Source organism: Ursus americanus, chromosome 5 (assembly GCF_024610735.1).
Source record: "Ursus americanus isolate L20-20 chromosome 5, mUrsAme1.1.p, whole genome shotgun sequence".
Lineage (NCBI taxonomy): Eukaryota > Metazoa > Chordata > Mammalia > Carnivora > Ursidae > Ursus > Ursus americanus.
This window is the reverse complement of record NC_142131.1, coordinates 74311190-74323643: the sequence shown is the minus strand read 5'-3', so window position 1 is coordinate 74323643 and position 12454 is coordinate 74311190. Positions and strand designations below refer to the sequence as shown.

The window sequence follows — 12454 nt, the reverse complement described above, 5'->3', positions numbered from 1 at the left end:
TCTCTCTGAGATTTGCCTGGGCTGGCTGACGTGCTGTCCTTAGTATAAAAACCCTGAACCAAACACCCTCTCAACTCTGAAGAGCTTTGGGCACTTTCCAGACAAGGACACACTGGTTTTTATTGTCTCTGCTGATCCAGGTGGCACATTTTATGATTCTCATTGTTGCACAGTAATGAGATCTGACACGGGGAAGGGCGTGCTAAAAGTTGCCAGGACCAGGGCATAGCTGGGTGGGGAGCCCTGTCTGTTTACCTTTCCCAGGACCCACTGCAGGCCGTGCAGGGAAACTGGGCGGAATTCAGTTCTGTTCAATTCAACATAAATGAACTAGCCCCTCTTAGGTATTGGAAGCACCAGAAATCTGAAACCAAGCAAGATTCAGTTGTCTGCTCAAGGGCTCTGTGCTAGAGTTGGGTAGCAAAATAATAGTATTAATAGGTCATTTCAGGGGCACCTGGGTGGCTCAGTTGGTTAAGCGTCTGCCTTCGGCTCAGGTCATGATCTCAGGGTCCTGGGATCGAGTCCTGCATCAGGCTCCCTGCTCAGCTGCTTCCCCAGCTCATGTTCTCTGTCAAATAGGTAATTTCAGTACAAGAGGGGAAGTGCCTTGGCCAACGCGTGAAGAGCCTGGAGGGAGCTTACCCCTGTGTCTCTGAAGTGCGAAAGGAGAAGGGAGATTTTTGCAGGAGTTCCTGTCTGTGAAATATGTTATGCTCCTAGGATAGAGGGACAGCCGGGGATTTTCTGTATAGGCTTTTAGAGACAGATTAGCTAGACGGGACAAGGGAGATGAGTGCTATTTTCTTCTACCCTGTGATATAGTAAAGCAGAGCCCTTTCTCCTTCAGGCTGTGAACCAGATCTGGGAGACACTCCCTGGGCCCCCCGGCTCTCTGGGGGGGGGGGAGTTAAAGGACCCACCTTTACTCGTTTACTCCTTAGGCCTCTCAGCCTCGGTCAAAGCTCTTTACAAGCCCACTTTGCACATGTGAGAGATTCTTTTTTTTCTTTCTTTTTAATAGTGAGTCTCTGCATTAAAAGAAGCAGTTTCCTAAACTGCGGGTTCTCCACCAGTCATCTGTGCTAAGTTTTATTCTACACGTTTTGAAATTACTTCCTCCCTTTCCATGTCTTCTGAGGGCTGGTGGGCAGCCCCCTATTGGGTCCCCTTCTCTCTCTGCTTGGAGTCCTCACTGCCATCACCCCATCCCCTTCTCATGTCCCAGAGTTCTCCCTCTCAAAGATGGATGCTCACATCATCTCCCAACAGAGTCAACGTGCTTCCCCTTCCTACCCGCTTTCCTAAACTCGGAAGAGGAAAGAAACTCTATCTGCTTGGCTTTATGCAGCACATGGTGTGGACACTCACGCTATAATTCTTTGGTAAATTACACCACTAATTGTCCAGCCATGGAGGGGGGGGATTGGTCTTTTGTGACCTCTTCCTTTCATGGATCTCCCCAACATGGTGGAATGGCCCCAGTACCCAGATGAAGACTTAGAAAGTGGTGTGTGTTTGGGACGCCTGGGCGGCTCAGTCGGTTAAGCGTCTGCCTTCGGCTCAGGTCATGATCTCAGGGTCCTGGGATCGAGCCCCACAACGGGGTCCCTGCTGCTCCCCCTGCTTGTGCTGTGTCAAATAAATAAATAAAACCTTAAAAAAAAAAAAAAAAGTGGTGTGTGGAGAAGGCCGGCTGAGGATGTGTGTGGAGATAAGTTTACAATTACTGAGGAAGGAAAAGGACATAGTAGGAGAACGTGATATTTTTGTTTTTTGTTTTTTTCGAGAATGCGATTTTTTAAAGCAGATACAGATCAGCTAGCATAAGGATTTCTTAGTATCTTCAAGGAAAGATAAACCGTGATCAATACTTAGGCTTACAGTTCTAAAAAAAAAAAAAAAAAAACACCGAACAGTGATTGAGTAGATAGGGGTCATATCAGAAGATGTTTTTCTTCTATAAGTTCCTTAGATGTGATTTAACTTCTCCTTGCAATACCTTTATTACAGTTAAAATATATTCAGTCTTGAAAAGATAGGCCATAATTTTACATCTGGCCTGAAGAATAAGAAATGGGTTTACATGTTATTTTGCATTTTATGAAACTGGCTGCAAATCAGAGGAATACAAACAGACTTATTTTTAACTGATTTATACGTATCATACACGACGCTATTGCTTTTAGAGGAAATGGTTTTCTGGAAGAAAATGGCCAGTAAGAGTCCCTGACTGATGGATCCAATAAGCATGACTTTCGTCCCTACGACGTGCTGTGTTACCTCCTAGAAATTCGGAGATGAGTAAATCCGAGCTGCTGACACCAAGAGCTCGCAGTCTGCTTGAGAGAAGAGATGGTAAACAGATAATTATTGTCCAATAGGATGTGGTCTCTAATAGTCACACAGTCAGACCATGGGAGCACCAGGTGGAAAGAAGACTATAAGGGGCCAGGGTCCTGCTCTGCCTAATTCAGCTGGGGCTGGTGACCCCTGACTCATAAATTGACAGCTGAAGCATAAGCAAGAGGTAAGCAAGAGGGCAGGTAAAGCGCGTTCCGGGCAGAGAATCAGCCGTGCGAAGAATAGAGGGCAGAGTGCATTCAGGGGCTAGAGACACTTCACTGTGACTGGGCTGGGGAGGAAGAATGACCAAAGATGCTGCCGGGAAGTTCGGCGGGGCCTAGCTCTCCTCATATAGGGCCTGATAGAGTGCGCGAAGGAGGTGGACGTTAGACATGACCCGGTAGACCAACACTTCTCAAACCTCAGCACCCGCAAGGCACCCTTGGGGAGCTCCTTTAAAATGACACTCAAAAAAAATCAACACGATTAAACAAAATAAAACAACACTCGGTGGGGCCGCCTGGGTGGCTCAGTCGGTTGGGCCGCCGACTTTTGATTTTGATTCAGGTCATGACCTCGGGGTCCTGGGATCGAGCCCCACATCGCGCCCTGCATTGGGCTCTGTGCTCAGTGGGGAATGGGCCTCAGGATTCTCTCTGTCCCTCTGCCTCTCTCCCTGCTTGCTCGCTCCCTCTCTAAAATGGATAAATTTTCAAAAAATAAAAAGTAAAGATAAATAAAACGACACTGGATGGGTTCTGAGTGTCCTGTTTCTAAGGAGCCCCAGGGGCTGTGCGGCTGCAGCCAAGTGATCTATAAGCCTCGCTGATGGAGCACGTGATTACAGATTCCAGCACCGGGAATGGACTTCTTGTGTGTGCTAAGTTCTGATACCTTCTGCCCTTTGGGAGGAGGGGTGCGCACTGGGGCCTGGGCCAGCAGAGCCTCCAGGCTGGTGGGCTGTGCCCACAAGCTGCATCCTGGTTGTACGGCAGGTGCACCACAAGCAATATTTTCCGCGCATTCTGTGATGGGAAGCAAAGGGGGAAGCCGTGCCTGCTCGAGCAAGCAGGTGTGTGCGGTCAGAGCCATAGCCTGACTTTCTGCTAAGAACCCACAGTGTGGCAACAGCTCCTGCTGCCCAAAGCAGCTGACAGGGGCTGTCGGCATGCGTGGCCCACGGCCTTCTCTCCTTAAGCATTCAGCGTTTGGAGACTGAAATCTCAACTCCTAATCATCTCTGCCGGTGGGGCTGAGTTCATCCCAGCCTGTGGTGGTTTCTGTCGCAGCCTCTGTGTCCGTCTCAAAGTGGCAAGACCCTGCTGTGTGGTGGCAGCCAAGGAATGATGGACTGAAAACACAGAATTCCATTCTGGGACCTTCCAGTTCTCAGTGTATCATTATTATATTTATGGCTTTATACGTTATGTTAAGCCATTTCTTTCTTTTTTTTTTTTTAAGATTTTATTTATTTGAGAAAGAGAGAGAGCGAGCACACAAGCGGGGCAGAGGGGCAGAGGGAGAAGCAGACTCCCCTCGGAGCAGCGAGCCCGATGCGGGACTCGATCCCAGGACTTCGAGATCATGACTTGAGCCGAAGGCAGATGCTTAACCGACTGAGCCACCCAGGTACCCTTAAGTCATTTCTTTGTCCATCCTCAAAACGGAAGCAAGATGATTAGGTTGGCCATTTCTCCTAATGACATTAATAGACATCCATCAACATAGCAAAATGCCAGCCTGTGTCAAATGAACGCCAGTCTGAATTTCTGCTGAATCCACCAGTCTTTCGGTCACTGTTGTAAGAAAGTGTGTGAGAATAAACATATAGCTGGTTATATCTGCAGGTCCGTTTCTAGAAAAGAAATGGGAGGGAGTTCTTTTTTGTTTTGTTTTGTTTTTTAAAGATTCTATGTATTTATTTGAGAGAACGAGAGAGCAGGGGGAGAGGGACAGAGAAAATCCCAACCAGGCTCTGTGCTGAGTGTGGTGACTGACCTCGGGCTCGATCTCACGACCCTGAGATCATAACCTGAGCCGAAATCAATAGCTGAACACTTATCCAACTGAGCCACCCAGGGACCTCCCCCACTTTTAAAAAAAAAGATTTTCTTTTTAAGTCATCTTTACACCCAGCGTGGGGGCTCGAACTCACAACCCTGAGATCAAGGGGCTCAAACTCACAACCCTGAGATCAAGGGTCTCTCGCTCCACCCACTGAGCCAGCCGGAGGCCTTCTTGTCAACAGTGACTTTTGTCGTGCTTACAGCTTTTCTGATATGATTGCTTACCTTTTGTAAAAGTCACAGAGAAGCCAGCGCCGCGCTGCTGTGCGGAAAGCACGAGGACATCTGCAGCAGCCCCTGGTTGTGCTGGTTTGGGTCAAACACTCGCTTTCCTCCTGGTGCATCTCGGCTCAAGGCTCTTCCTCTTCCGTGGGTTTCAGGGGAAAGATGAAAGTCCTTACGTCTCCTGTGTTTGAACCCACGCTGCTGCATTATCCGGAGTCTGTTCGAGGAAATAAACCTTTGAAATTACAAATTCCCCGTAAGTCAGAATTGTTTTTAGTTCTGTCCCCAGCTGACAATTTCTGCCCTCTCTTCAGACAGCGGTGAAACATAAGTGAAACGAGATACAATATTACAAAATAAAAAGGAACTGGAGGGAGAACATTTGGGTTTAAGGCAAGCAAGCATCTTCCTTGCTGCCCTCCCCGCCACCCTCTCTCCGCCCCCAAATACACTGTCGCAGAACTGTGGGGAGAAGCACAGCCCAGAGATAAGCCATCTTTGCTCTTAGCATTTAATGGATAACCTGCTTTATGTTATTATATATTTATAAGCAGGCAAAAGGCATTATTGCGTCTCATAAACACGACAAACATTCAATGGCTATAACCCACTTTGTAATTCTCTAGGACTTAAATACGAGCTCATTTTAATAAACTGGAATGAGCTTCATGAACTCCTCTAGACTCTCCAGTAACGTGAGTCTGTTCCTGTTGTAGAAACAGGTGCTGAAGGGACGCCTGGGTGGCACAGCGGTTAAGCGTCTGCCTTCGGCTCAGGGCATGATCCGGCGTTATGGGATCGAGCCCCACATCAGGCTCTTCTGCTATGAGCCTGCTTCTTCCTCTCCCACTCCCCCTGCTTGTGTTCCCTCTCTCGCTGGCTGTCTCTATCTCTGTTGAATAAATAAATAAAATCTTAAAAAAAAAAAAAAAAGAAAAAGAAACAGGTGCTGAAATAATTCGGTTTGGAGCTCTGTCATGCTGTCCCCTAGCCCCCCGCCTCCTGGTAGGGAGGACACTTGAGAGCCATGCTTCCTGAAACTGTATTTGTCTATTTATGTATTAAATAGGCCTTCCATTTAGACATGCTTCCTACTCTTGCCGGTTCCATCTATGAGCTGTGTAGAGATAAAAGACTAATGTTTTCTGTTGACAAATATCACAGAGCCATCCCCCACTGTGAAATGTTTTCAGTAACGGCATCTTCCTTTTCCAGTGGTGGACATCGTGTAGACCAGCGAGGCCTCAAGTGGAAAAGTGAAAGCCGCTGGGCTTCTGTTTTTTTTTTAAATCTCTAGGCTTCCTACTCTTGATGCCCCCTCCGGGAAAGGGATCCTTTTGCTAGAAACTTAACAGCTTCCTAAAGCCACGGCTCCCAACCACTGTTTTAAGAGACAGTGCATTTACCAGCCTGAGGTCACCTTAAGGCCATACACTCTCCTTGTTAGAGGGACCTTTTGAATTATTTAATGTAATGATTCCTAAACCGGGCTTCTCATCAAAGTTGCCCACAGAGCTTAAAAGAACCAAAAGATTCCTCTCCCTACCGTAGTTTTCTGAATAAGAAGCTTTGGAGGTGAGTCCCACTAGGTTTTTATTTTTAATTTTTTTAAAAAAGATTTTAATTTTAAGTACTCTCTACACCCAATGTGGGGCTCAAACTCACAACCCCAAGATCAAGAGTTTCATGCTCCATCAACTGAGCCAGCCGGGCACACCCCACTGTATAGTCTTTTTTTTTTGTTTTTTGTTTTTTGTTTTTTTAAGATTTTATTTATTTGAGGGGTGGGAGGGAAGAAAAAAAAAAGATTTTATTTATTTGAGAAAGAGAGAGCACAAGGGGGGGGGGCAGAGGGAAAGGGAGGCTCGATCCCAGGACCCTGAGACCATCCCAAGCTGAAGGCAGATGCTCAACTGAATGAGCCACCTAGGTGCCCCACAGTCCTTTTTTTAAAGCTTTACTTGAGAGAGAGAGCGAGCAAGCGAGAGAGCGAGCATGTAGGAGCACATGGGGGAGGGAGGGGCAAAGGGAGAGGGAGAGAGAATCCCAAGCAGACTTGCCTCTGAGCATGGAGCCGGACGCAGGACTAGATCCCAGACCCGAGATCAAGACCCAAGCAGAAACCGAGAGTCAGATACCCAACCAACTACACCACCCAGGCACCTGTCCCATGCCCCATAGTCTTTTTAAAGCAAAGTTCTGGGGGCGCCTGGGTGGCTCGGTTGGTTAAACGTCTGCCTTCGGCTCAGGTCATGATCTCAGGGTCCTGGGATCGAGCCCCGCATCGGGCTCCCAGCCAGCAGGGTCTGCTCCCCTCTAACCCTCTGCCCTTCCCCCCACTTGTGTGGGCTCTCTCGCTCTCTCTCTCAAATAAGTAAATAAAACCTTAAAAAAAAATAAAGCAAAGTTCTGTATGTGTCAATCCAAATTTGGTATATATCTCTAAAATAAGAGAAAATTTTTATATAACAAGCCATTGTCACAACTAACGAAATTAAAAATTCTTTAATATTCTCTAAGATCTAATTTACAACCAAATTTCCCTAACCATCTAAGAAATGGCTTTTAAAAGTTAGTTTGTACAGGGCTGCGTGGGTGGCGCGTCTGACTCTTGACTTCAGCTCGGGTCATGATCTCAGGGTCATGAGCTCCAGCCCTGAGTCGGGCTCCAGGCTAAGCAGGGAGCCTGCTGGAGGTTCTCTCGCTTTCAAAGAAATAAATCTTTAAAGAAAAGAATAATTTATACAGATGAGGACCCAAACAAACTCCACATGTTGCATTTGCTTGTTTTGTCTCTTGTATTTCTTTTCATCAAGAGCTGCCTACCTTATCCCTGACCCTCCGTATTTTTTATGCTATTGATTTGTTGAAGAAACCACGCTTGTCTTGTGGATGTCCTGCCTTCTGGGTATGGCTGATGGCTTCTGTGTGGTACCATTTCCCATTTCCCTTGTGAAAAGTTAGGTCTAGCAGACTGATGAACAGTCTTGACTTTTTTGGGCAGCAATACTCATAGATAATACTCTTTACCTCAGAGAGCATTATACCGGGAGGCACGTAATGTCCACCTGTTCTCTCGGAGGCTGAGGGACCCAGGCGCTGGCATTGGCCTTCCACTGTAAAGCTCTCCATCCACTTCTTTCCTACCGGTTATGGTATCCAGTGATGCCTGTGGCCCAGACCTCATTAGCATTTGCAAAACAGTTCTTTTTAACCCCCACTATTCTTCCTACATGTCCTGAGCATTTTTTTCTGAAAAAGGGAACTTCCCCTCACCAATGAGGATACTCTGTTTGCTCTGAAAACGCAGTTTGTTCAGAGCAGAAATCTAAATGCTTGCTTTTTAGGGAAATAAATGTTAAACACCGCCCTGTCCGGGGGTGCCTGGGTGGCTCAGTCCATTAAGCGGCTGCCTTCAGTTCAGGTCATGATCTCAGGGTCCTCGGATCGAGTCCCGCATCGGGGTCCTCGCTCAGTGGGGAGTGTTCTTCCCCGCCTCCCTCTGCTGCTCCCCCATCTCCCTCTGCTGCTCCCCCTGCTTGTGCCCTCTCTGTCAAATAAATAAATAAAATCTTAAAAAAAAAAGACTATTAGAAAAAAATAAACGCCGCCCTGTCCAGACTGAATGCCATCTGCAAGTGGGTCTCGCTGTGCCCTGCCAGCCTGTGGACCTGCGCTCCATTCCTGCTTTCCCGCCGAGCCTCCCCTTCTCCACCACCAGGAAGTTTACTGGGGCTTCCTGGTCCGGCTTCCCGTGCCCCCAAGTTCTGTAGGCTTCTCACATAGCTATTCCTGTATTAATTCCATTACTCCACAAGTGTTATTTGTTGGTGTGGTTCGAGTTTGCAGCAGCCGTGACTGAGGGAGCCAGAGTGTACGGTTAAGACTGACCTGACTCTTCACCTGCTTCCTCTAAAGCAACCTGACATAAATACCTAGTAAATAAACAGAGCACAAATGATATGCAAATCTCCTTCCAGGCAAGTCCTCCAGGCCTCACCTGCTTGCTGATGGCCCTGCCATCAGTAAGAGAAATCCTGGAGCTGCCACTGAATCTGCTAACCTCTTTCCACAGAACAGCCCTTTGTATATTTGAATATGACAAATAGCTATTTTTTCCCTGCTTCCTACCCCTTCCCCCAAAACCTGATCTTCCCACCTCTGACCTTTCGAATGTACGGCAGCCTGAAGGGACTGTGGTGTCCTGACAGTACAGACCACGCTCGTGTCACCTCTGCCCCTCGTTCCAGCCGACTCTGAAACATTTTAATGCATCTGCCTTGGCATTTCCTGTTTCTCCAGAGGCACTCATTTGCCTTGAAAGGTTTAGAGTATTTCGGTGTGGAGAAAGGGGAAGAAAGGGGCAGCTTTTGAGGTGACGGCAAAACGAGAATCCTAAAGCCAGGCTTTTGTCTCGTGGGAAGAGGATTTTCCAGATTTCCTACAAGTCTAATGAACACGTCAGGTCAGTGGCAGAGAGCACCCGGGAGGTGAAGAAAGGCCAGGCCCTGCCACAGACGCCCCAGCCCCGGGATGGTGTGGAAAGGGTGGAAGGCAGGGGCAGAGGAGGGGAGGTGACAGGATGCCCAAGGTCCCAACAGGCATGAACATGGGGGCTGGCAGTCTGCCAGTACCGCCCCGCCCTGAGATCAACCCCCCCCCCGCACTTTAGGGGACCCCGTCCCAACACTCCCATAAGATGAGGAACCAGTGAGGCCCCTTTCTAGACCATGCTCCAGGTACCAAAGATCCTGGAGCTCCTACCTGAACCCGCTTCCTGGCTCTGCACGGGCTTCTTCCTTGCGTCCTTTTTGGACCGTGCTTGTCAGGGTGTGTACCCCACGTCCAGGATGTGATGGAGGGAAGCTTCTCAAGGTGTGGGAGGGCACCTAGGAGAGGGAGAGGAGGGCCGGACACAGGCCAGGAACTCCGAGGAGGCCCAGATTTCTACATTTGAGCCCGGCCTTCCAGGCTCACGTTCCTCGGAGGCACTTGAAAGGGTGATGTTGGTGAGGTAGGAGGCTGGGGACATGGGAGCAAAGATGGCCTGACTCAGACCGTGTGGCATCTCAGATGGAGAGGGTGCAGGTGGGCAAAGCGCTGCCCCCATACCCCCTGCAAGAAGAAAAGCTGGGGTCCCTGGCTGCTTTAGTAGGTAGGGCATACAGTTCTTGATCTCGAGATTGTGAGTTCAAGTCCCATGTTGGGCAGAGTTTACTTAAAAACTAAATACATAAAATAAGAGGAGAAAGCCCATGCTGCTCTGTGGCTCTCCCCAGGGGCTGCAGGAGGCCAGGACTGGCCAACTAGCAGTCCAGGGAGAAAGCTTCGCATGCGGTCCACTCTGTTCCAGGTCAGCAACCACCACTGCCAGACCGTGGCCCAGGGTGGAAACTGACGTTAATTATGGATTTGTATTATTCACAGTGACTTGTACGGCCTGCTATTTTTCCAAATCTGTCATTATGTGTCTTTGTCACCCAGGAAGAACATTGTAATTTTCTAGTTGGCTTTGTAACTCTTAGATATTTACATGTGGGGTCATGGGGTGGCCTTGTGACCTGCTTCCCCAGGTAGAGTCTCCAAGAGGCTGAGTCCTAGAAGAAACACACTCACCTTAGCTCCACGTCCAGCACTGAAATGGGAGGGGAGGGAGCTAGATAATACGAAATGGGGACAGAGATTTGGGCATACAGATCGAGGACTGGCCTGACAGCGAAGAGGCCACGGTGCTGGGACGGTGTCCTCAGAGGCAAACGGCACTGACACACCTGGAATGGACACATTAGACCAGCAGACACTCAGGGGGCACCAGGTGAGGGACCGGATCAGAGCAGCAACCTGCAAGAGAGACCCCGTCAACCTCCAGCTGGCACATATATCCGGCCAGTAAGAAGCAACCACTGATGTCAGCCAAGACTGAAACTGTCGGTTGAGGGATATAAATGGCCCCATGCCCGGGCCTGCCCTACCCCAAGAGCCGAAGTTATCGGCAAAGGAGGACTGGGTCCATTTGAGAAAAGGAATGTTTTCTTTGCACATCTGAGCATTAACTGCATTTGCTACCACACACAAAGACTTTTTGTGATACCAAAAAGTATCAACTTTTTGGGCTGGGAATGAAGATCACGTTATTGAAACATACTGAGCTTACTGCTGACTCAAACCCCTATCTTTTTAGGGGCGCTTGGCTGGTTCAGTGGGTGGAGCATGCGACTTGATCTTGGGGTCTTGAGTACAAGCCCCATGTTGGGTGCGGAGATTACTTAAATAAATAAAACTTAAAAAAAAAAATAACACCTGTCTTTTAAAAATGATATTTGCAATTACTTACGGGGTTCTCATTTGCTTCTCCTGCCCAAGTTGCTTTTTCTACATCAGTGACTGGTTCTCAAACTCGACAGCGCAGCAGAACCACGCAGAGGCCTTGTTAAAACATGGACGGCTGCTCCTTCCCACCCTACCCCCTTCTGATTCAGGTCTCAAGCGCGACCAGAGGATTTGCATTTCTAAAAGTTCCTAGATGATGCCATCGCTCCAGTCTGCAGGACACACACTTTGAAAACCGTTGCTAAAAGCCTATGCTGATGGAGACACGTTATTCTGATCTCACTCTTACACACATGGAACAAGGAGCCTTGACTCTTACGGCACACATCAACCTCCCCCAAACTCAGCAGGGCTTGCCGGCTACATGTACTGTTGTATCAACAAGGGAATGCCGATTTTTTTCCTGTGCAGGACGGGAAAACTTTAAGACTGATACTATGCAGCGCTGCAGAGGATATGAGGAAGAGGCAGTCCCATCTCCTGTTGGGGAGCTTATGAATGGCTACCCTCTTTTTTTTTTTTTTAAGATTTTATTTATTTATTCGACAGAGATAGAGACAGCCAGGGAGAGAGGGAACACAAGCAGGGGGAGTGGGAGAGGAAGAAGCAGGCTCATAGCGGAGGAGCCTGACGTAGGGCTCGATCCCATAACGCCGGGATCACGCCCTGAGCCGAAGGCAGACGCTTAACCGCTGTGCCACCCAGGCGCCCCTTTTTGGATCCAATTTAACAGTAACTACCAATACTTTTTCAGTACGCATCCTTTAATCCAGAAATTGCCTGCTAGAAATCCCACAGGTAAATATATATATGACGTTCACAGCAACACCCGTAAGTTGGAAAGAGTCAAACGTCCCTGAATGAGAAGTGTTAAAATCAGTACCAAGTCATAAAAGTAAAAGGTATTACCTGAATGCTGCTGCTTCTACGCATGTCTCTATAATTTAACCACTGAATAATTTTCTACAGTACCTTCTGTGGCAGAAAAGAAGATACCCTGTGGCAGAATACCGCTGGTGGATATTCTCGTGTGGAAGGCAACCGCTGAAATTCAAACGCAAGGTGAAAATCCATTAACATTCAGGCAAGCGACTTCTGTACTTTATCACATGGATTCTTTTAGTGATTTTCTCTTACTCCTCAGAGACTTCGCAAAGCCCTACCAAGCTGCCTGGCTTGCACATCTAGGATTACAGGAAAGCAAAAGGGGCTTGGAGGTCCTCCAGTGAATTTTACATGCCTTTCATGTTCTCACAGACACTTTAAAAAACTTCTGGAAATGTTCAGAGGCTCACAGTAGGTTGTGAGCCAGTTATGAAGAGGCCCCGTGCACCCATCACCACCCAGCTCCGTCCACGGTGGAGAACAGCCTCATGTCAGTTCAGGGAATCTCACGTACACTTTTAATGGTGACCCTTAGTCAAAGCCTTGGGAGCCTCAATGAAGTTATTAGAATTGGACATCTGGAAAAATGTGACAGTGGGTGA

The 12454-nt window shown here is 48.1% G+C and overlaps 1 protein-coding gene across 3 annotated transcripts in view; it reads right to left on the bottom strand.

The window, feature by feature from the left end:
* The window catches only part of PGGT1B (protein geranylgeranyltransferase type I subunit beta), a 78342-nt gene that overhangs the window by 10716 nt on the left and 55172 nt on the right, over positions 1-12454 (bottom strand). For 2 of the 3 annotated variants that reach the window (XR_015724602.1, XR_015724603.1), the window contains exon 9: positions 4638-10478. The gene's annotated coding sequence lies outside the window, so the exon portion shown is untranslated. The remainder of the gene's footprint in view (positions 1-4637; positions 10479-12454) is intronic. The other variant, XR_015724604.1, reaches the window with a different exon arrangement.